Here is a 24,784-nt window from a genome sequence, read left to right as displayed (position 1 = left end):
TGGTGGTGGCAGTGTACCTACTGTTGCTGGTGCTACTGGTGGTGGTGGATGTGTACCTACTGTTGCTGGTGCTACTGGTGGTGGTGGCAGTGTACCTACTGTTGCTGGTGCTACTGGTGGTGGCAGTGTACCTACTGTTGCTGGTGCTACTGGTGGTGGTGGCAGTGTACCTACTGTTGCTGGTGCTACTGGTGGTGGCAGTGTACCTACTGTTGCTGGTGCTACTGGTGGTGGTGGCAGTGTACCTACTGTTGCTGGTGCTACTGGTGGTGGTGGCAGTGTACCTACTGTTGCTGGTGCTACTGGTGGTGGCAGTGTACCTACTGTTGCTGGTGCTACTGGTGGTGGTGGCAGTGTACCTACTGTTGCTGGTGCTACTGGTGGTGGTGGCAGTGTGCCTACTGTTGCTGGTGCTACTGGTGGTGGTGGCAGTGTACCTACTGTTGCTAGTGCTACTGGTGGTGGTGGCAGTGTGCCTACTGTTGCTGGTGCTACTGGTGGTGGCAGTGTACCTACTGTTGCTGGTGCTACTGGTGGTGGTGGCAGTGTACCTACTGTTGCTGGTGCTACTGGTGGTGGCAGTGTACCTACTGTTGCTGGTGCTACTGGTGGTGGTGGCAGTGTACCTACTGTTGCTGGTGCTACTGGTGGTGGTGGCAGTGTACCTACTGTTGCTGGTGCTACTGGTGGTGGTGGCAGTGTACCTACTGTTGCTGGTGCTACTGGTGGTGGTGGCAGTGTACCTACTGTTGCTGGTGCTACTGGTGGTGGTGGCAGTGTACCTACTGTTGCTGGTGCTACTGGTGGTGGCAGTGTACCTACTGTTGCTGGTGCTACTGGTGGTGGTGGCAGTGTACCTACTGTTGCTGGTGCTACTGGTGGTGGCAGTGTACCTACTGTTGCTGGTGCTACTGGTGGTGGCAGTGTACCTACTGTTGCTGGTGCTACTGGTGGTGGTGGCAGTGTACCTACTGTTGCTGGTGCTACTGGTGGTGGTGGCAGTGTACCTACTGTTGCTGGTGCTACTGGTGGTGGTGGCAGTGTACCTACTGTTGCTGCTGCTACTGGTGGTGGTGGCAGTGTACCTACTGTTGCTGGTGCTACTGGTGGTGGCAGTGTACCTACTGTTGCTGGTGCTACTGGTGGTGGTGGCAGTGTACCTACTGTTGCTGGTGCTACTGGTGGTGGTGGCAGTGTGCCTACTGTTGCTGGTGCTACTGGTGGTGGTGGAAGTGTACCTACTGTTGCTAGTGCTACTGGTGGTGGTGGCAGTGTGCCTACTGTTGCTGGTGCTACTGGTGGTGGCAGTGTACCTACTGTTGCTGGTGCTACTGGTGGTGGTGGCAGTGTACCTACTGTTGCTGGTGCTACTGGTGGTGGTGGCAGTGTACCTACTGTTGCTGGTGCTACTGGTGGTGGTGGCAGTGTACCTACTGTTGCTAGTGCCACTGGTGGTGGTGGCAGTGTACCTACTGTTGCTAGTGCTACTGGTGGTGGTGGCAGTGTACCTACTGTTGCTGCTGCTACTGGTGGTGGTGGAAGTGTACCTACTGTTGCTGGTGCTACTGGTGGTGGTGGCAGTGTACCTACTGTTGCTGGTGCTACTGGTGGTGGTGGCAGTGTACCTACTGTTGCTAGTGCTACTGGTGGTGGTGGCAGTGTGCCTACTGTTGCTGGTGCTACTGGTGGTGGTGGCAGTGTGCCTACTGTTGCTGGTGCTACTGGTGGTGGCAGTGTACCTACTGTTGCTAGTGCTACTGGTGGTGGTGGCAGTGTGCCTACTGTTGCTGTTGCTACTGGTGGTGGCAGTGTACCTACTGTTGCTAGTGCTACTGGTGGTGGTGGAAGTGTACCTATTGTTGCTGGTGCTACTGGTGGTGGTGGCAGTGTACCTACTGTTGCTGGTGCTACTGGTGGTGGCAGTGTACCTACTGTTGCTGGTGCTACTGGTGGTGGTGGCAGTGTACCTACTGTTGCTGGTGCTACTGGTGGTGGTGGCAGTGTGCCTACTGTTGCTGCTGCTACTGGTGGTGGTGGCAGTGTACCTACTGTTGCTGGTGCTACTGGTGGTGGTGGCAGTGTGCCTACTGTTGCTGGTGCTACTGGTGGTGGTGGCAGTGTACCTACTGTTGCTGGTGCTACTGGTGGTGGTGGCAGTGTGCCTACTGTTGCTGGTGCTACTGGTGGTGGTGGCAGTGTACCTACTGTTGCTGGTGCTACTGGTGGTGGTGCTACCCCCTCCCCCCCTTCCCCCCTCCCCCCCTTCCCCCCTCCCCCCCCTTCCCCCCCTTCCCCCCCCTCCCCCCCTTCCCCCCCCTCCCCCCCCTTCCCCCCCCCTCCTCCCCCTTCCCCCCCCCTCCTCCTCCTTCCCCCCCCCTCCTCCTCCCCCCCCCCCCTCCTCCTCCCCCCCTCCTCCCCCCTCCTCCCCCCCTCCTCCCCCCCTCCTCCCCCCCTCCTCCCCCCTCCTCCCCCCCTCCTCCCCCCCTCCTCCCCCCCTCCTCCCCCCCTCCTCCCCCCCTCCCACCCCCCCCCCTCCCCCCCCTCCCACTCCCCCCCTCCCCCCCCCTCCCCCCCTCCCCCCTCTCTCTCTCTCTCTCTCTCTCTCTCTCTCTCTCTCTCTCTCTCTCTCTCTCTCTCTATCTATATCTCTATATCTCTATATCTGTGTGTGTGTGTGTGTGTGTGTCTTTCTTTATTTTTCATTCACCTGCCCGCCCACCAACTCATTCACCTGCCCTCCCACCCACTCATTCACCTGCCCGCCCACCCACTCATTCACCTGTCCACCCTCCCACTCATTCACCTGCCCACCCTCCTACTCATTCACCTGCCCGCCCACTCACTCATTCACCTGTCCACCTGCCCACCCACCCACTCATTCACCTGCCCACCCCACCCACTCATTCACCTGCCCGCCCACTCACTCATTCACCTGCCCGCCCACCCACTCATTCACCTGCCCGCCCACCCACTCATTCACCTGCCCACCCACTCATTCACCTGCCCGCCCACCCACTCATTCACCTGCCCACCCACCCACTCACCTGCCCACTCATTCACCTGCCCACCCACCCACTCATTCACCTGCCCGCCCACCCACTCATTCACCTGCCCGCCCACCCACTCATTCACCTGCCCACCCCACCCACTCATTCACCTGCCCGCCCACCCACGCATTCACCTGCCCACCCACCCACTCATTCACCTGCCCGCCCACCCACTCATTCACCTGCCCACCCACTCATTCACCTGCCCGCCCACCCACTCATTCACCTGCCCACCTACCCACCCACTCATTCACCTGCCCACCCACCCACTCATTCACCTGCCCGCCCACCCACTCATTCACCTGCCCGCCCACCCACTCATTCACCTGCCCACCCCACCCACTCATTCACCTGCCCACCCACCCACTCATTCACCTGCCCGCCCACCCACTCATTCACCTGCCCACCTACCCACTCATTCACCTGCCCGCCCACCCACTCATTCACCTGCCCACCCACCCACTCATTCACCTGCCCACCCACCCACTCATTCACCTGCCCACCCACCCACTCATTCACCTGCCCACCCACTCATTCACCTGCCCACCCACCCACCCGCTCATTCACCTGCCCACCCCACCCACTCATTCACCTGCCCACCCACCCACCCGCTCATTCACCTGCCCACCCCACCCACTCATTCACCTGCCCACCCACCCACTCATTCACCTGCCCGCCCACTCACTCATTCACCTGCCCACCCACCCACTCATTCACCTGCCCACCCACCCACCCACTCATTCACCTGCCCGCCCACCCACTCATTCACCTGCCCGCCCACTCACTCATTCACCTGCCCACCCACCCACTCATTCACCTGCCCACCCCACCCACTCATTCACCTGCCCGCCCACCCACGCATTCACCTGCCCACCCACCCACTCATTCACCTGCCCGCCCACCCGCTCATTCACCTGCCCACCCACCCACTCATTCACCTGCCCGCCCACCCACTCATTCACCTGCCCGCCCACCCACTCATTCACCTGCCCGCCCACCCACTCATTCACCTGCCCGCCCACCCACTCATTCACCTGCCCGCCCACCCACTCATTCACCTGCCCACCCACCCACTCATTCACCTGCCCACCCACCCACTCATTCACCTGCCCGCCCACACTCATTCACCTGCCCACCCACTCACTCATGTGGTGATAGTGATGGCAGTGGTCGTGGTTACCTTGAGGTGCTTCCGGGGCTTAGTGTCCCCGCGGCCCGGTCGTCGACCAGGCCTCCTGGTTGCTCTCTTGAACATGCGTCTGCCAGTTATGTCTCTTATGTGTAGTGGAAGCGTGTTGAACAGTCTCGGGCCTCTGATGTTGATAGTTCTCTCTTGAACACTGTGAGGGGTCGGCCAGTTATGTCCCTTATGTGTAGTGGAAGCGTGTTGAACTGTCTCGGGCCTCTGATGTTGATAGTTCTCTCTTGAACACTGAGAGGGGTCGGCCAGTTATGTCCCTTATGTGTAGTGGAAGCGTGTTGAACAGTCTCGGGCCTCTGATGTTGATAGTTCTCTCTTGAACACTGTGAGGGGTCGGCCAGTTATGTCCCTTATGTGTAGTGGAAGCGTGTTGAACAGTCTCGGGCCTCTGATGTTGATAGTTCTCTCTTGAACACTGTGAGGGGTCGGCCAGTTATGTCCCTTATGTGTAGTGGAAGCGTGTTGAACTGTCTCGGGCCTCTGATGTTGATAGAGTTCTCTCTCAGAGTACCTGTTGCACCTCTGCTTTTCAACGGGGGTATTCTGCACATCCTGCCATGTCTTCTGGTCTCATGTGGTGTTATTTCTGTGTGCAGGTTTGGGACCAGCCCCTCAATTATTTTCCACGTGTAAATTATTATGTATCTCTCCCGCCTGCGCTCAAGGGAGCACAGATTTAGGCTCTTTAGTCGGTCCCAGGAATTTAGATGTTTTACTGAGTGGATTCTAGCAGTAAAGGATCTCTGCACGCTCTCCAAGTCAGCAATTTCTTTAGCTTTGAAAGGGGCTGTCATTGTGCAGCAGTACTCCACTCTAGAGAGCACAAGCGTTTTGAAAAGTATCATCATCGGTATAGCATCTCTAGTGTGAAAAGTTCTTGTTATCCAACCTGTCATTTTTCTTGCAGTTGTGACGGCTACTTTATTGTGTTCTTTAAAGGTAAGGTCTTCCGACATGAGTACACCCAGATCCTTTACATTGCCTTTTCGTTCTATGTTATGATTTGCCTGAGTTTTGTACGTGGTTTCCGTTTTTATATTTTCATTTTTTCCATAGCGCATGAGCTGGAACTTATCTTCGTTAAACACCATATTATTTTCTGTAGCCCATACAAGGACCTGATCTACATCTGACTGGAGGTTTGCCGTGTCCTCTATGTTGCCTACTCTCATGAAGATCCTAGTGTCATCTGCAAAGGATGATACAGTGCTATAGGTTGTGTTCTTGTCTATGTCCGTGGTGGTGATAGTGATGGCTGTGGTCGTGGTGGTGATAGTGATGGTCGTGGTGGTGATAGTAATGACAGTGGTCGTAGTGGTGATAGTGATGGCTGTGGTCGTGGTGGTGATAGTGATGGCAGTGGTCGTGGTGGTGATTGTGTTGACAGTGGTCGTGGTGATAGTGATGGCAGTGGTCGTGGTGGTGATAGTGATGGCTGTGGTCGTGGTGGTGATAGTGATGGCAGTGGTCGTGGTGGTGATTGTGTTGACAGTGGTCGTGGTGATAGTGATGGCAGTGGTCGTGGTGATAGTGATGGTCGTGGTGATAGTGATGGCAGTGGTCGTGGTGGTGATAGTGATGGTCGTGGTGATAGTGATGGCAGTGGTCGTGGTGATAGTGATGGCAGTGGTCGTGGTGGTGATAGTGATGGCAGTAGTGGTGGTGGTGATAGTGATGGCAGTGGTCGTGGTGGTGATAGTGATGGCAGTGGTCGTGGTGGTGATAGTGATGGCAGTGGTCGTGGTGGTGATAGTGATGGCAGTGGTCGTGGTGGTGATAGTGATGGCAGTAGTGGTGGTGATAGTGATGGCAGTGGTCGTGGTGGTGATAGTGATGGCAGTAGTGGTGGCGGTGATAGTGATGGCAGTGGCCGTGGTGGTGATAGTGATGGCAGTAGTGGTGGTGATAGTGATGGCAGTAGTGGTGGTGATAGTGATGGCAGTAGTAGTGGTGGTGATAGTGTTGGCAGTAGTGGTGGTGGTGATAGTGATGGCAGTGGTGGTGATAGTGATGGCAGTAGTGATAGTGATGGCAGTAGTGATAGTGATGGCAGTGGTGGTGGTGGTGATAGTGATGGCAGTAGTGGTGGTGGTGATAGTGATGGCAGTAGTGGTGGTGGTGATAGTGATGGCAGTAGTGGTGGTGGTGATAGTGATGGCAGTAGTAGTGGTGGTGATAGTGATGGCAGTAGTAGTGGTGGTGATAGTGATGGCAGTAGTAGTGGTGGTGATAGTGATGGCAGTAGTAGTGGTGGTGATAGTGATGGCAGTAGTGGTGGTGGTGATAGTGATGGCAGTGGTGGTGATAGTGATGGCAGTAGTGGTGGTGGTGATAGTGATGGCAGGGGTGGTGATAGTGATGGCAGTGGTCGTGGTGGTGACAGTGATGGCAGTAGTGGTGGTGATAGTGATGACAGTGGTCGTGGTGGTGACAGTGATGGCAGTAGTGGTGATGATAGTGATGGCAGTAGTGGTGGTGGTGGTGATAGTGATGGCAGTAGTGGTGGTGGTGATAGTGATGGCAGTAGTGGTTGGTGATGATAGTGATGGCAGTGGCCGTGGTGGTGATAGTGATGGCAGTAGCGGTGGTAGTGATAGTGATGACAGTGGTTGTGGTGGTGATAGTGATGACAGTAGTGGTGGTTGGTGGTGATGATAGTGATGGCAGTGGCCGTGGTGGTGATAGTGATGGCAGTAGTGGTGGTGGTGATAGTGATGGCAGTGGTCGTGGTGATAGTGATGGCAGTAGTGGTGATGATAGTGATGGCATTAGTGGTGGTGGTGATAGTGATGGCAGTAGTGGTGGTGATAGTGATGGCAGTGGTCGTGGTGTGATAGTGATGGCAGTGGTCGAGGTGATAGTGATGGCAGTAGTGGTGGTGGTGATAGTGATGTCAGTAGTGGTGGTGGTGATAGTGATGGCAGTAGTGGTCGTGGTGATAGTGATGGCAGTGGTCGTGGTGGTGATAGTGATGGCAGTGGTCGTGGTGGTGATAGTGATGGCAGTAGTAGTGGTGGTGGTGATAGTGATGGCAGTAGTGGTGGTGGTGATAGTGATGGCAGTAGTGGTGGTGGTGATAGTGATGGCAGTAGTGATCGTGGTGATAGTGATGACAGTGGTTGTGGTGGTGATAGTGATGGCAGTGGTGGTGATAGTGATGGCAGTGGTGGTGATAGTGATGGCAGTAGTGGTCGTGGTGATAGTGATGACAGTGGTCGTGGTGGTGATAGTGATGGCAGTGGTGGTGATAGTGATAGCAGTAGTGGTGGTGGTGATAGTGATGGCAGTGGTCGTGGTGGTGATAGTGATGGCAGTAGTGGTGGTGGTGATAGTGATTACAGTGGTCGTGGTGGTGATAGTGATGGCAGTAGTGATGGTGATAGTGATGGCAGTAGTGGTGGTGATAGTGATGGCAGTAGTGGTGGTGGTGATAGTGATGGCAGTAGTGGTGGTGATAGTGATGGCAGTGGTCGTGGTGGTGATAGTGATGGCAGTAGTGGTAGTGATGATAGTGATGGCAGTGCTCGTGGTGGTGATAGTGATGGCAGTAGTGGTGGTGGTGATAGTGATGGCAGTAGTGGTGGTGATAGTGATGGCAGTAGTGGTGGTGATAGTGATGGCAGTGGTCGTGGTGGTGATAGTGATGGCAGTGGTCGTGGTGGTGATAGTGATGGCAGTGGTCGTGGTGGTGATAGTGATGGCAGCGGTCGTGGTGGCAGTGGTTGTGTGTGTGTACTCACCTAATTGTGCTTGCGGGGGTTGAGCTCTGGCTCTCTGGTCCCGCCTCTCAACTGTCAATCAACAGGTGTACAGATTCCTGAGCCTACTGGGCTCTATCGTATCTACACTGGAAACTGTGTATGGAGTCAGCCTCCACCACATCACTTCCTAGTGTATTCCATTTACTAACTACTCTGACACTGAAAAAAATCTTTCTAATGTTTCTGTGGCTCATTTGGGTACTAAGTTTCCACCTGTGTCCTCTTGTTCGTGTTCTACTCGTGCTGAAAAGTTTGTCTTTGTCCACCCTGTCAATTCCCCTGAGAATTTTGTAGGTGGTTATCATGTGTCTCCTTTCTCTTCTGTTTTCCAGGGATGTGAGGCTCAGCTCCTTCACCCATTCCTCGTAGCTCATGCCTCTCAGTTCCGGGACCAGTCTGGTGGCATACCGCTGAATCTTCTCTAACTTTGTCTTGTGTTTAACTAGATATTGACTCCAGGCAGGAGCTGCATATTCCAGGATTGGTCTGACGTAAGTGGTATACAGGGTCCTGAACGATTCCTTACATAAGTTTCTAAAGGCAGTTCTTATGCTAGCCAACCTAGAATATGCCTCTGATGATATCCTTTTGATCTGGGCCTCTGGGGACAGGTTCGTTGTGATATCGACCCCCAGATCTTTCTCTCTATCTGACTTTTGCAGGATTTCACCTCCCAGATTGTACCTTGTGTTCAGCCTTGTGCTCCCATCGCCTAATTTCATTACTTTACACTTTCCTGAGTTGAACTTTAGCAGCCATTTTCTAGACCATTCTTCCAGTTTGTCCAGGTCATCCTGTAGTCTCTGTCTATCTTCATCTGTTTTGATTCTTCTCATAATTTTTGCATCATCAGCAAACATTAAGAGGAATGAGCATAAACGCTCTGGAACATCATTTACATATATTAGAAACAGAATGGGTCCAAGTACAGAGCCCTGTGGGACTCCGCTGGTGACATTTCGTCACTCTGATGTCTCTCCCCTCACAGTTACTCGCTGTTTCCTGTTACATAGATACTCCCTTATCCACTGGAGCACCTTCCCTTTTACTCCTGCCTATTGCTCCAATTTTTTTAACAGCCTTTTATGGGGTACTGTGTCAAAGGCTTTCTGACAGTCCAAGAAAATGCAGTCTGCCCACCCTTCTCTTTCCTGCCTAATTTTTGTTGCTTGATCATAGAATTCTATTAAACCTGTGAGGCACGATTTACCATCTCTGAACCCATGTTGGTGGTGTCACAGAACTATTTTCCTCCAGATGCTCTACGAGCCTTTTTTCTCATCTTCTTCTTCATCCATCTTCTCCGTCACCTTGCATGGTTTACAAGTTAGGGACACTGGCCTGTCGTTCAGTGCCTCTTGCCTGTCACCCTTTTTGTATATTGGGACTACATTAGCTGTCTTCCAGCTTTCTGGTAGGTTTCCTGTTTCCAGTGACCTGTTACACACCATAGAGAGTGGCACACTTAGCGTCTCTGCACCATCTTTTAGTATCCATGGTGAGATTCTGTCAGGCCCAACAGCCTTTGTCACATACAGCTCCAACAGATTCCTTTTGACCATCATTAGTGAGGTCAAATTCCTCCAAGGTTGCTTGGTTTGCCTCATTTAGTTCAGGGGCTTCTTGTTCTTCTGTGAAGACCTGGAATTTCCTGTTGAGTTCTTCACACACCACCTTGTCATTCTCTGTGTAACTGTTCTCCCCTTTTCTCAGTTTCATCACTTGTTCCTTCACTGCTGTTTTCCTCCTGATGTGGCAATGGAGCAGCTTTGGTTGGGTCTTGGCTTTACTCGCAATTTCATTTTCATACCGTCTCTCTGCTTCCCTCCTCACTCTGAGGTACTCATTCCTGGCCCTCTGGTATCTCTCCCTGCTCTCTGGTGTTCTGTTATTCCTGTAGTTTCTCCATGTTCTTTTACTCAATTGCTTCGCTACCTTACATTCCTGGTTGAACCATGGATTCTTCTGTTGTTTTTCTCTTTTTGAACTGGGATAAACTTATGTGCAGCTTTCTTGCACTTCTGGATGACATAATCCATCATATCCTCCACAGTCTTCTCTCTGAGTTCGGTTTCCCATGGTATTCCCCTGAGGAAGTTCCTCATCTCATCATATTTTCCTCTTCGGTAATTTAGTCTTTTCTCTTCCGATCCCATCCTTGGATATGTTATCCCTACCTCCACCAAATACTCAAATATCAATACACTGTGGTCACTCATTCCTATTGGGGCTTCAGATTTGACTTCCCTTATTTCTGATTCATTCAATGTGAATATCAGGTCGAGTCTAGCTGGTTCGTCATTGCCTCTCATTCTTGTGGGTTCCCTGACATGTTGGCTCAGAAAGTTCCTTGTTGCCACTTCCAAGAGTTTAGCTCTCCATGTATCTTCATCTCCATGTGGGTCCCCATTCTCCCAATCTATCTTTCCATGGTTGAAATCACACATGATTAAGAGTCTGGAGCCACTCCTGCAGGCAACTGAAGCTGCTCTCTCTATTATATTAATGGTTGCCATGTTGTTCCTATCAAACTCCTGTCTGGGTCTTCTGTCGTCTAGGGGAGGGTTGTAAATGACCGCAACTATTATCTTAGGTCCACCCATTGTTATAGTTCCTGTTATGTAATCTCTGAATCCGTCACAGCCCAGAATTTCCATCTCGTCAAAACTCCAGTCCTTCCTTGTCAGTAGGGCCACTCCTCCACCTCCTCTCCCTTCCCTCTCTTTCCTCACTATATGGTAGTCCTTTGGAAACAAAGCATCTGTTATGGCTCCTGACAGTTTTGTTTCTGTGAGTCCTATTACATCTGGGTTCTCTCCTTTTACCCTTTCTGCCAGTTCACTTGCCTTTTTGGTAATCCCATCGATGTTTGAGTCCATTACCTTGAACCTCACTTTCCTATATACATTTTCACTCTTTCCCCACAAGTGTAGGAAGTTGTTGAATGGGCATTGCTACTTGGGTAGACTCATCCTCCTGTGAGGTAGTTGCTGTGTGTGTGAGAGAATGTGTTCGTGCGTGGATGTACCAGGTGGATGAGTGGGCGACGCCCGGTAGCGTCCACCAGGCCTCCCTACACCTCTACTTGCTCACCTTCATTTAGTTTTAATTAGTAGATGTTATCGGATAAGGTTTATGGGAGGTGAGACGGGTGGCTAGCAAATGTTCGGAGCCTTAACAATAGCATTTGTTTTTGTTCCCCGTGAGCTAGTGATGAAACAATGATGGTGTGATATCAGAAGGACTCGTCGGTCTCGTGATGTCCTTCACTTCCCTCGTGTTGAACATGTTCACTTGGTCATGCACTGACATCTTCCTCATAATGTGAACATGGACCAATTGTTCATACTTTCCTCCCACCTTTTTCTTTGATGATTCTGTTTTCATCCCTTGGCCTCGGCCTATTGAATTTGTTTCCATTTTATTCGGTCTTCTATCTGTTGTATTTTTCCACTCGCCTGCTCTTTCTCGCCTGGACATTGTAGTATTAGCTGATATTTTCCTCTTACTGTTGGTGTGGATCTCTTAGCATGTTTGCGTGTACACAAACAGTTGTGATGGTAAGGTTGTAGACCAGCTCCTGGCTTAAGCATAACCATCCGTCTGGTGTCATACCTCACACATACACCTTTCCCAACCCTGACAACAATATTTGCTTCATAGTGTATGCCGGTCTTGTGTGATGTATGCCAGAGGTTGTGTTATCTATCATTAGCACTCTGGCTCCTGTTCCTTCGTCCGCTCCAAGTGTTCTTCTCCTCTTCAGGGGTTACGAATCCTTTTCTCATTTGTATTACTTGTTCCATGATGTAGGTGGATGGTGTGCTTGTAGCGTGAGGGTGGGTGGGTGGGTGGAGGGGTGAAGCAGCGGCGGGTCGGCCACATGGTGTGTGGTGGAGGGTGCGGGAGGGAGTGTGTTTCCCCTGCTGCTGCTGCTGCTGCTGCTGCTGCTGCTGCTGCTGCTGCTGCTGCCTCTGCCGCCGCCGTCGCGTCAGTGTCACGCCTGGTGGGTGGGTGTGCGGCCGTGGGAGTGTGTACTGGTGTTGCTGCCGGTGTCCTGGCACAGTGGTGGTGGTGCTCTTGTGTCTGTCAGTACAGGAGAGAGAGAGAGGGCTTCACCCTCCTGCTGGTGGTGCTGTTGCAGCAGCAGCACGACGCCCCTTAGTCCCTTCACCGGCTTCTAACGGTAAGTACACCGTGTTCCAGTTCTCCCCCCAGCTAATGTACACACGGCTGGGGTTGAACTGCATTCTTATTTTGCACAGTTGCGAAACTGGTCGTTTGTGGAGGAGATATTACATTTGTACTGGAATAATAATGTGTGACATGTTTTGTGCAAGTTATAAATCCAACCTACACGAAAGTTTGACATGTCTTGAAATACCTGGAAACATGCACGCTGTTGTCCACTGTCGCCACACAACCCTGGAAAACACTTTTGGAAATAATATGGTTTATAATAGCTAATATGTTAAGGTTGCGTTGTTGGTTGACCAGGACGACAAGACCCTGACTAGTGAGCTCCGGTGAGTTGACCTTTCCTGCCTGCTCCACCCACCCCCTGCTCCACCCACCCCCTGCTCCACCCACCCCCTGCTCCACATGTCTGCCTCGCTCCCGTGTTTCCTCCCCCCCCCCTTTGCTGTCTCCCCTGAGGGCCAGGGGGCACTCTCACCCACACGGCCAGCAGACACGGACGGAATTATCAGGGGAAACCGCTAAGACATTACATGCTCGCAATACCTTGGCGCTTTCCCCGGATAATTTCCTCCCTCCCTCCTGACCCCCGTCGGTGCAGGTCACACCCTCCCCCCTGTCGGTGCAGGCCACACCCTGCCCACTGTTGGTGCAGGCCACACCCTCCCCCCTGTCGGTGCAGGCCACACCCTCCCCCCCTGTCGGTGCAGGCCACACCCTCCCCCCCTGTCGGTGCAGGCCACACCCTCCCCCCCTGTCGGTGTAGGCCACACCCTCCCCCCCTGTCGGTGTAGGCCACACCCTCCCCCCTGTCGGTGCAGGCCACACTCTGCCCCCTGTCGGTGCAGGCCACACCCTGCCCCCTGTCGGTGCAGGCCACACCCTCCTCCCTGTCGGTGCAGGCCACACCCTCCTCCCTGTCGGTGCATGCCACACCCTGCCCCCTGTCGGTGCAGGCCACACCCTCCCCCCTGTCTGTGCAGGCCACACCCTGCCCCCTGTCGGTGCAGGCCACACCCTCCCCCCTGTCGGTGCAGGCCACACCCTCCCCCCTGTCGGTGCAGGTCACACCCTCCCCCCTGTCGGTGCAGGCCACACCCTCCCCCCTGTCGGTGCAGGCCACACCCTCCTCCCTGTCGGTGCAGGCCACACCCTCCCCCCTGTCGGTGCAGGCCACACCCTGCCCCCCGTCGGTGCAGGCCACACCCTGCCCCCCGTCGGTGCAGGCCACACCCTCCCCCCTGTCGGTGCAGGCCACACCCTCCCCCCTGTCGGTGCAGGCCACACCCTCCCCCTGTCGGTGCAGGCCACACCCTCCCCCCTGTCGGTGCAGGCCACACCCTCCCCCCTGTCGGTGCAGGCCACACCCTCCCCCCTGTCGGTGCAGGCCACACCCTCCCCCCTGTCGGTGCAGGCCACACCCTCCCCCCTGTCGGTGCAGGCCACACCCTCCCCCCTGTCGGTGCAGGCCACACCCTCCCCCCTGTCGGTGTAGGCCACACCCTCCCCCCTGTCGGTGTAGGCCACACCCTCCCCCCTGTCGGTGTAGGCCACACCCTCCCCCCTGTCGGTGTAGGCCACACCCTCCCCCCTGTCGGTGTAGGCCACACCCTCCCCCCTGTCGGTGTAGGCCACACCCTCCCCCATGTCGGTGCAGGCCACACCCTCCCCCATGTCGGTGCAGGCCACACCCTCCCCCCTGTCGGTGTAGGCCACACCCTTCCCCCTGTCGGTGCAGGCCACACCCTTCCCCCTGTCGGTGCAGGCCGCACCCTACCCCCTGTCGGTGCAGGCCACACCCAGCCCCCCTGTCGGTGCAGGCCGCACCCTCCCCCCTATCGGTGCAGGCCACACCCAGACCCTGTCGGTGCAGGCCACACCCTTCCCCCTGTCGGTGCAGGCCGCACCCTCCCCCCTGTCGGTGCAGGCCACACCCTCCCCCCTGTCGGTGCAGGCCACACCCTCCCCCCTGTCGGTGCAGGCCACACCCTGCCCCCTGTCGGTGCTGGCCACACCCTGCCCCCTGTCGGTGCAGGCTGCCCCCCCTGTCGGTACAGGCCACACCCTCCCCCTGTCGGTGCAGGCCACACTCTGCCCCCCGTCGGTGCAGGCCACACTCTGCCCCCCGTCGGTGCAGGCCACACCCTGCCCCTGTCGGTGCAGGCCACACCCTGCCCACTGTTGGTGCAGGCCACACCCTCCTCCCTGTCGGTGCAGGCCACACCCTCCTCCCTGTCGGTGCAGGCCACACCCTCCCCCCTGTCGGTGCAGGTCACACCCTCCCCCCTGTCGGTGCAGGTCACACCCCTCCCCCCTGTCGGTGCAGGCCACACCCTGCCCACTGTCGGTGCAGGCCACACCCTGCCCACTGTCGGTGCAGGCCACACCCTCCCCCCTGTCGGTGCAGGCCACACCCTCCCCCCTGTCGGTGCAGGCCACACCCTCCCCCCTGTCGGTGCAGGCCACACCCTCCCCCCTGTCGGTGCAGGCCACACCCTCCCCCCTGTCGGTGCAGGTCACACCCTCCCCCCTGTCGGTGCAGGCCACACCCTCCCCCCTGTTGGTGCAGGCCACACCCTCCCCCCTGTCGGTGCAGGCCACACCCTCCCCCCTGTCGGTGCAGGCCACACCCTCCCCCCTGTCGGTGCAGGCCACACCCTCCCCCCTGTCGGTGCAGGCCACACCCTCCCCCCTGTCGGTGCAGGTCACACCCTCCCCCCTGTCGGTGCAGGTCACACCCTCCCCCCTGTCGGTGCAGGCCACACCCTCCCCCCTGTCGGTGCAGGCCACACCCTCCCCCCTGTCGGTGCAGGCCACACCCTCCTCCCTGTCGGTGCAGGCCACACCCTCCCCCCTGTCGGTGCAGGCCACACCCTCCCCCCCTGTCGGTGCAGGTCACACCCTCCCCCCTGTCGGTGCTGGCCACACCCTCCCCCCCTGTCGGTGCAGGCCACACCCTCCCCCTGTCGGTGCAGGTCACACCCTCCCCCCTGTCGGTGCTGGCCACACCCTCCCCCCCTGTCGGTGCTGGCCACACCCTCCCCCCCTGTCGGTGCAGGCCACACCCTCCCCCCTGTCGGTGCAGGCCACACCCTCCCCCCGTCGGGGGGGTCCACATAGGTGTCGGAGGCTTGTGAAGCAGTGCAATAAACTGCCCAATTTCTCTGGGGTCATGACAACGTGGTCGTTAGTGCCATATTATCCCAAATAGCCTCGTCCGGGACAGGCAGTCCTCGGCTTGTCAAAGATCCCAGCCATTATTGGTGAGTATTTTACGTGGAGAGTTTGTGCAAGGCGAGTAAGGTGGTGTAGACACACACTAGGCGTGTACGTTGGGTTAATTAGTGGTGTACGAAAGGTCAGGAAAATGGGCACAGTGTGTGCTCACCTAGTTGTGCTTGCGGGGGTTGAGCTCTGGCTCTTTGGTCCCGCCTCTCAGCTGTCAATCAACAGGTGTACAGGTTCCTGAGCCTACTGGGCTCTATCATATCTACACTTGAAACTGTGTATGGAGTCAGCCTCCACCACATCACTGCCTAATGCATTCCATTTGTCCTGTCCACCACCTGTGGTGTGTGTTACTGTGCTCACCTAGCTGTGCTTGTGATAGTGGAACTGCAGCTCTTAGCCCCTCGACTGTGAGTCAAGTGATGCACAGGTTGTAAACCAGTCTTGAACTATGTGAACTACGCCATTGTGGTGGTGTGGATAAAGTTAGACTGTAGAGAACAAATCCACAAGGGCCGTGACGAGGATTCGAACCTACGTTGGAATCAAGAAAACCCTTGTGGATTTGCCCATTTGATAGATCAGGCTATTGTGATGTGTATTAGACTGTGGAGCCTCCTTGAGATTACCTTGAGGTGCTTCCGGGGCTTAGCGTCCCCGCGGCCCGGTCGTCGACCTGGCCTCCTGGTTGCCGGACTGATCAACCAGGCTGTTGGACGCGGCTGCTCGCAGCCTGACGTATGAGTCACAGCCTGGTTGATCAGGTATCCTTTGGAGGTGCTTATCCAGTTCTCTCTTGAACACTGTGAGGGGCCGGCCAGTTATGCCTCTCCCGAAGGTTTGGCAAGAGACTGCGGGCTGGGGGAGGTCGGGCGGGCTGGGGGAGGAGGGGCGGGCTGGGGGCGGAGGGGCGGGCTGGGGGCGGAGGGGCGGGCTGGGGGAGGAGGGGCGGGTTCATGAAGCATCATGTGACCATGATGTACCCAACCTGTACATCATGTGTCAATGACGGCCGCCACTTTACCTTCATTGCTCAGTTTACCAGCTGCCACACCATGCCGCGTTGTCCACAACAACAGTAATCTTGGCAAGCGCGGGAACCGTTGCAAGTGGTAGACGGCTGCAACAAGTAGGCGAGACTGGTGGTGGAGGGCAAACCCGCTAGTTGTTTCAAAGCGTTATACGACGAAGAGTGCTGGGAAGACGGGACACCGCGAGCGTGGCTCTCATCCTGTAACTACACTTAGGTAATTGCACACACACACAGCATGTGGCCATGAAGGAGGAGCGATGGACAGGCCTGGGACGTGAAGAGGATAGTGGTGGTTAGTGGCTGCCTGAGGTGTGTTGACAGTACCAGGCTGGTGGTAGTGAGCCCGTGTTCCGGCCCTTCTCACACATGTCTCTCTTACTCTTGTGCAACTTACTACATCTTGCAAACTTTAACGTCTATACGGCACGCATAGACGCGATAAAGCACCTAAATTATTGGGATCGTCTCAAAGCTCTCCAAATGTACTCACTAGAAAGGAGACAAGAGAGATACCAAATAATATACACCTTGAAGATACTGGAGGGCCAAGTACCAAATCTACACAGTAAAATAACAACGTACTGGAGTGAACGATATGGAAGACAATGTAGAATAGAACCAGTGAAGAGCAGAGGTGCCATAGGCACAATCAGAGAACACTGTATAAACATCAGAGGTCCGCGGTTGTTCAACGTCCTACCAGCGAGCATAAGAAATATTGCCGGAACAACCGTGGACATCTTCAAGAGGAAACTAGATAATTTTCTCCAAGGAGTGCCGGACTAACCGGGCTGTGGTGGGTATGTGGGCCTGCGGACACTCCAAGCAACAGCCTGGTGGACCAAACTCTCACAAGTCAAGCCTGGCCTCGGGCTTGACTTGTGAGTAGAACATGGAGTAGAAGAACTCCCAGAACCCCATCAACCAGGAGAATGGTTAGTGTTGTGTTGATCATAGTTGATACAGGTGGTGTGTATTGACGGATTTTGTAACTAGCTCATCAAGATTGTAACTTGCTTAGCTAAATGAATTGTGGGGTTCAGTCCCTGAGCCCATTATGTGCCTCTGTAACCCTTTCCACTACCCCCCACAAGATGGGTATGGGGTGCATAATAAATGAACTAAACTAACTGACGGTGTTGAGTGGCAGTGGTCCACACTACCAGGGACGCTGCCCAATAAACTCTGGCCCACATGTAATACTGAGGCCTTAACGTACGTGTGTGTGTGTGTGTGTGAGTGAGTGAGGTGGTTATTGTGTAGGTGAGTGAGGCCTCACTGTGAGTCTGGCCGCCTGCTGACGAATACTTACAGCGTCAGGTGGCGGGGGTCACCTGTCCAGGTGGGGGGGGGGGGGCGGAGGGGCGGGGGTTGTACAGTTAGTGGGGGTGGACCTCTGGGGTGGGGGGGGGGTGCATAGTACCGTATACCAGTCCGGGAAGTGGTGCGGGGGTGGTACACTTTGTTAAGGGGGGGTCCTGTTTTACATACACCAGAGCTATCTCCTATAGAGCTATATATATCGATAATCTTTTTTATAACACAAGTGATTCAGCAAGAGGCTCACAACAGTCACCATATAAGGCACTTTACATCTATGGTGAGTCACACAATTACTAGTCTTGCTCCACACCCACCCAACTGGGCGGCAGCTTTACAGTCCTGTGCTCCACACCCACCCAACTGGGCGGCAGCTTTACAGTCCTGTGCATGCATTAGATGCAATAGATGGCATTACTTCCCCCGTGCGGGCAGGATATAAGAGTGTTGTGGTTGTAGGGCAGGCGGGGTTCTGGTTTGTGTGGTGTGTACCTCGCCCGATAACCCCATAACAAACTCGTCATCTTATCTCTCAACAATAGACACCATTGTTAATTATATCTGGGGTATTTATCGCCAGTGAGGGGGGGGGGGAGTGTACCGCTCGTTACCTGACCGCGGTTGTTCAACATCCTCCCAGCGAGCATAAGAAATATTGCCGGAACAACCGTGGACATCTTCAAGAGAAAACTATATTGTTTTCTTCAAGAAGTGCCGGACCAACCGGGCTGTGGTGGGTATGTGGGCCTGGGGGCCGCTCCAAGCAACAGCCTGGTGGACCAAACTCTCACAAGTCAAGCCTGGCCTCGGGCCGGGCTTGGGGAGTAGAAGAACTCCCAGAACCCCATCAACCAGGTATCACACATCTCTAGTGTGATCATTAACGTTACTCTCAAGAGAGACATCTTCCACTTGACGTTCAACAACACAGCAGCTGTTAAATATACTGGACCTAACCATACTGAGGCCAAGACCGGTCATAAACACTCCTCCATCACTTAACACGGAAATAAGTAACACTTGGCCAGCTAGAGGCTTAGGGCCCGCCCAGAAATATCCCTGAATAAAAATCAGGGATGAAGAAGGGCAGCTCCCTGCCCTCCCCCCTCTCGTATATGATCTATGGAAGGATAAGTGTTCACATTACGGGCTATTCATGCCCGTGCCATTTGCCAGTTTGGAGGTCACCTAACATCCACACTGAGTGTTAAAACATAAAACTACAAGCCAGTGAAGTGAGCTCTGTGGCATGATCCCTGAAACTTGCTATTTATTAAGAAATGTATACTATCAGTATGACGAGCGCTGAGCCTGAGTGTATAAGGGACTGGTGGTGTAGATAATGAGGTACTGGAGTAGTACTGGAGCCAGTACTGTAGCCTGGCGTTCCGCGAGCGCTATGTCATGGGTTCGTATCCTGGCCGGGGAGGATTTACTGGGCGCAATTCCTTAACTGTAGCCTCTGTTTAACTCAACAGTAAAATGTGTACTTGGATGAAAAAACGATTCTTCGCGGCGGGGATCGTATTCCAGGGACCTGCCCGAAACGCTACGCGTACTAGTGGCTCTACAAGAATGTAACAACTCTTGTATATATCTCAAAAAAAAAAAAATTATGGCAGGACGGACCCCTCCCCACAGGAGTTAGCAAAGCCATAAATTAAAGACATATTATAACCCGGCCACGTTAACATAATTAAAGTTTGGGAGATGGTGAATAGTAACCACATGTGTCCATATTATGGACATATCTTGAGGTTATCTTGAGATGATTTCGGGGCTTTTTAGTGTCCCCGCGGCCCGGTCCTCGACCAGGCCCCCAGGAAGCACCAGGTACCTATTTACTGCTAGGTAACAGGGGCATAGGGTGAAAGAAACTCTGCCCATTGTTTCTCGCCGGCAACTGGGATCGAACCCAGGACCACAGGATCACAAGTCCAGCGTGCTGTCCGCTCGGCCGACCGGCTCCCTACATAACATACTAATGTAATACACTACACAAGTCAGTATGGGGTTAGGCTTCAGGCCAGGAAGATGGCCCCATACACGGCCAACCCGTTCTAATAGCACACCACATTTTGACGTTGGCTTTACCTAAGGCCAACAAACTGATGTACACGGAATGGTAGTGGCTTGCGAAATTGACGTGATGTGCTGTTTTCTGTTGATGGGTCCTCTGGTTGGTTAGGTTGGGGCACTTGAGTACAACAGTTGAATGACCTTAGGATGTGTGAGGAGGACGGGCTGCAGCCCTAGTCGAGCACTATTAAGGAAGCCGAAGAAGAAAACAATGATACAGAAATATACACACTGACACTGCAACTTTATTTGATAAATGTGACGATGAAGAGAGAGATGGCTGAAAGTGAGGTGAGAGAAACAGGAGAGTTAGGCGAGGGAGGTTATCTTGAGATCTTGAGGTTATCTTGATATGATTTCGGGCCTTTTAGTGTCCGCGCGGCCCGGTCCTCGACCAGGCCTCCACCCCCAGGAAGCAGCCCGTGACAGCTGACTAACACCCAGGTACCTATTTTACTGCTAGGTAACAGAGGCATAGGGTGAAAGAAACTGCCCATTGTTTCTCGCCGGCGCCTGGGATCGAACCCGGGACCACAGGATCACAAGTCCAGTGTGCTGTCCGCTCGGCCGACCGGCTCCCTAGCCGGTAACACATGTACTGACAAACTGGACACACTGACTCACAGTAAACGGTGTAAGCCGCTCACCGTCCCGCAACACTGTCCCTCGCATCCTTCACCATTGATTGATTGATAAAGATTAAGCCACCCAAAAGGTGGCACGGGCATGAATAGCCCGTAAGTGGTGGCCCTTTTGAGCCATTACCAGTATCAAGAGCTGATACTGGAGATCTGTGGAGGTGCGACTGCACCCTGCGTGACGGGAGATGTCATCCTTCACGATTTTCATCCTCATGTTAATTCCCTGTTGGGACAGGAAGCCTGCACTTAGTCTTATGGACGTCAGCCTTCCCCCTCCTAGGCCACCTGCTGACCTTCACCAGGATGCATCCCACAACAGTTACCTAACACTCGGGTACATAATTTACTGCTAGCTGAACAGCACCATCGGGTGAAAGGAAACGTATACAACCGTTTTTATTCTTCCCGGGTTCATGGATTATGAGCCAAGGACGTAGACCACTGTACCGTCCACTAAACAGATGATAACGCGGAGCACAGCTTCGTCTGGCAACAAGATCTTCACCATACATTCTACTTCTTGGCAATGAACAGTTCTGAACTGAAATTGGACGCAGGATACAATACACAATTAGATCTGCTTGAACTACACCTCACGTCGCTGAAAGACAGAAGAGCTCGGGGAGATATGATCATCACATACAAAATTAACGGTGTATAACGGAAACAAATTGTGAAATACCTGATGATACACCCCGTCCTCCAAAGACCCAAAAGTGATTCCATCCACCCGCCAAACCCGCTGTTTATGAATGAAAAACGGTTTACACACACAACCCGTCCTCGACTCAAGTCCATTACATCCAGCGGTCGACCCCACAGACGCATTCATAAATTTTAACATGCTGTTCATTCAAAACGGGAATTTTCTCAAGTATAAATTAATATTATAATATATTAGCATATTGTGCATATATAGGCATAGGTTAGGTGTTTAGGTTCTGTTGGCGATTATTTGTATTTGTAGTACGTGGGTGAAGCATTTATAGCGTAGTGGTTCGAACAAAATTCGTCAGTGAAGCACTTGTTCCGGATATGTTCGAACGTCAGCAGTTGAGTCGTGTGTAAACCGCTTTTCATTCATAAACAGCGGGTTTGGCGGGTGGATGGAATCACTTTTGGATCTTTGTTTGGAGGACGGGCTGTTACACACGACTCACAACTGCTGACGTCCGAACACTTCCGGAACAAGTGCTTCACTGACGACTTTTGTTCGAACCACAACGCTGTAAATGCTTCACCCACGTGCTACAAATAATCGCCAACAGAACCTAAACACCTAACCTAACCTAACCTATGCCTATATATGCACAATATGCTAATAAATGTTAATATTTGTTTATATTTGAGACAATTCATGTTTTGAATGAATAGCATGTTAAAATTTATGAATGCGTCTGTGGGGTCGACCGCTGATGGAATGGATGGAGTCGAGGACGGGTTGGATGATAATGATGTCTGGAGGCAAACCCTTCTCTCTAGCCTCATATTACGGCTTGATAAGGGCATAGGACGGACAGAAACGTCACTTTTCATTTCATAATAATAATAATAATTTTAGTTACAAAAAGGTACCACTCGGACAGTCGGGGATTGAACGCCGACCTGCATGAAGCGAGACCGTTGCTCTACCTTTAAGCCCAAGTGGTTGAGTTTTTCCAAGAATACAAAAATACTAATATTATGTAATATTATGTAGGTTGGTGAGATTACATAATATTAGTATTTTTGTATTCTTGGAAAAACTCAACCACTTGGGCTTAAAGGTAGAGCAACGGTCTCGCTTCATGCAGGTCGGCGTTCAATCCCCGACTGTCCGAGTGGTTGGGCACCATTCCTCCACCTCGTCCCATCCCAAATCCTTATCCTGACCCCTTCCATGTGCTATGTAGTCGCAGTGGCTTGGCGCTGTCTCCTGATAGCTCCCTTCCCTCTTGCAAAGCCACTAAGACACATTGGGTTGATTGATTGATGAAGATTAAGCCACCCAAGAGATGGCACGGGCATGAATAGCCCGTAAGCATAGGGTTTCGGGCAGGTCCTTAATCTAACATGTTAGGTAAGATGAAAGAGTACATTGTAGCAAGGTTTTATATCAACACATAACTACAACATAGATGAAGATTAAGCCACCCAAGAGGTGGCACGGGCATGAATAGCCCGTAAAACTACAACATAAATTGGATATGTCTTAAGTAAGGGACTTACAGAGAAGGGCTTTGTGTTGTGATGATGGGCTTGAGGTAATTTACAGTGGTTGAACCCCCATGCACAGATGCCGTATGTCAGATAGCGATATATTAGCGCGTAGTATAATGAGAGGAGAGCAGAGTGAGGAACATAATACCTGATTTTAGAGTGTATACCAACAGTTTTGATACTTTTTTATGGCTGTGTTGTATGTGGGTGATGCAGTTGAGTCGTTTGTCTGTGTGTAAGACAGGGAACTTCCCCTCATTTGTATTGGTGGTTGTTGTTGTTATAGATTCAGCTACTCGGAACAAGTTCCAAGTAGCACGGGCTATAGTGAGCCCGTATTGTATTGGTGGTAATGTTACCATGAGACACAGTGGAACTTGACACCCATCAGTAATACAAGAGGAATGACTGTTACAGACAACCTCCACAACCATGTGTGTGGGGGTTGGGTTGTGTGGTGGATGTGTGTATACTGCACACTTGTGTGAGCGTCTGTCAGTCTCAGTCCCCCCGACCCGTGGCTGACCTCCCTGGAAACACAAAAAGAAAATGTCTCTATTTTCCGCTTGTTACAACTTGTAATAAAGCTGTTACATCTTGGCTTAACGTGTTTATGACGTATTAGAACGTTGTTACAACTTGCTACATTGGTTGTTATAACTGGTTAGTAGGTGTTAAAACTTGTTCGAACGTTGTACCAACGTCGTAGTTTCGGTGTGTTTTTGGCGGGCTGAAGTGTTGAGCTGGGTTACCGGTGACGTGGCCGCTGGCGGGCCAACTCCCCCGGTCGATATTGGGGATTCTCCGTGATTGGTCTGGGATGCATGTTGAGCATGTCTCACTCTCCCGTGCTCCTCCGTGCCGGCATGTGGAGGAGAAACACACACAACCTTCTTTGTTAGGGAAGAAGAGCTTGAAGCTCCACAGAGTGTTGAGTGCATGACCTTGTGCAAGACCACTCTGCCACACCCGGGAATAGGTCCCCTCTATAAGTACACGGTGAGTCACAATAACCTGGCTCAACATGTAATGACCAAACCACACACCACAATATTAACAAACCATCATGGACAAATCCACAATGGTCGTGATCAGGGTTCGAACCTACGTCCGAGAGATTCTCAGGCACGCCTTAATCGACATGGAACAAAATCTTTTTCCATGTCGTGTGCCACGACGTGGAAAAGAGCTTGGTAACAAGAGCCCTTGTGGATTTGTTCATTTGATGCATCAGGCTATTGTGTTTTCTGTGTGTAAGAAACAGTAATGTGTCCATTATTACGGCATTACACAACATAATATTGGTCCAGGACGGACCGAACCCGTTGTCATTTCTTCATTTTCTAATGTGTGGCTTGGTCATGTGCAGGCGATGAGTCACAATAACGTGGCTGAAGTATGTTGACCAGACCACACACTAGAAGTTGAAGGGACGACGACGTTTCGGTCCGTCCTGGACCATTCTCAAGTCGATTGTGAATGGTCCAGAATAGTCCAGGACGGACCGAAACGTCGTCGTCCCTTCAACTTCTAGTGTGTGGTCTGGTCGACTTGGTCATGTGTTACAAGTGGGAGCTTGTTGTGAACAGGAGACTGACCTTAACTGGCAGTACCAACTAGTGTTAGGGCCAGGCACCCCCCCCCCCCCCCTGGGAACTACTTCCCAAACTGGAGATATAAGTACTGCCATCTAGCAAGACGGCCTAACTCTAGTCAAGGCGGGAGGGCAATTCCAGTTAACAACTTTAACTATTTATTAATCACTGAAAACTCCTAAATTGTTGAAAATGATACAAGCACTCATCACTTACAACACATCTATATAACTAGCCGCCATAATTACCCCAATTACAATTGTCATAACATCGAGGGCCTGTCACCTTAAGGAATAGCGAAAGGGTGGTTACATTATGTAAACAAACAGGTATTGAGATCACCATAGGACCCCCCCCCCTGGCTCCTGCATGTCACAAGAAGATTGTAACATTATCACCTCTTTAGCGTCGACAACAGAATTCTAGTAATGGTACCATCTTGAAATGATTTCGGGACTTAGCGTCCCCGCGGCCCAGTCCTCG

At 52.9% G+C, this 24,784-nt stretch overlaps 1 protein-coding gene across 13 annotated transcripts in view; it reads left to right on the top strand.

The window, feature by feature from the left end:
- jar (Myosin heavy chain 95F jaguar) overlaps positions 1-24,784 on the top strand; it is a 371,085-nt gene that overhangs the window by 14,712 nt on the left and 331,589 nt on the right. Inside the window, exon 1 of one of the 13 annotated variants that reach the window (XM_069332240.1) lies at positions 11,998-12,195. The exons of 11 other annotated variants lie outside the window; for them this stretch is intronic. The gene's annotated coding sequence lies outside the window, so the exon portion shown is untranslated. Of the gene's footprint in view, positions 1-11,997; positions 12,196-24,784 lie in introns of those variants that run through there. One more of the 13 variants, XM_069332232.1, reaches the window with a different exon arrangement.

Source organism: Procambarus clarkii, chromosome 27 (assembly GCF_040958095.1).
Source record: "Procambarus clarkii isolate CNS0578487 chromosome 27, FALCON_Pclarkii_2.0, whole genome shotgun sequence".
In the NCBI taxonomy this organism is placed as follows: domain Eukaryota; kingdom Metazoa; phylum Arthropoda; class Malacostraca; order Decapoda; family Cambaridae; genus Procambarus; species Procambarus clarkii.
The sequence above is the reverse complement of the archived record's forward strand: the minus strand, read 5'-3'. Positions and strand labels throughout refer to the sequence as shown.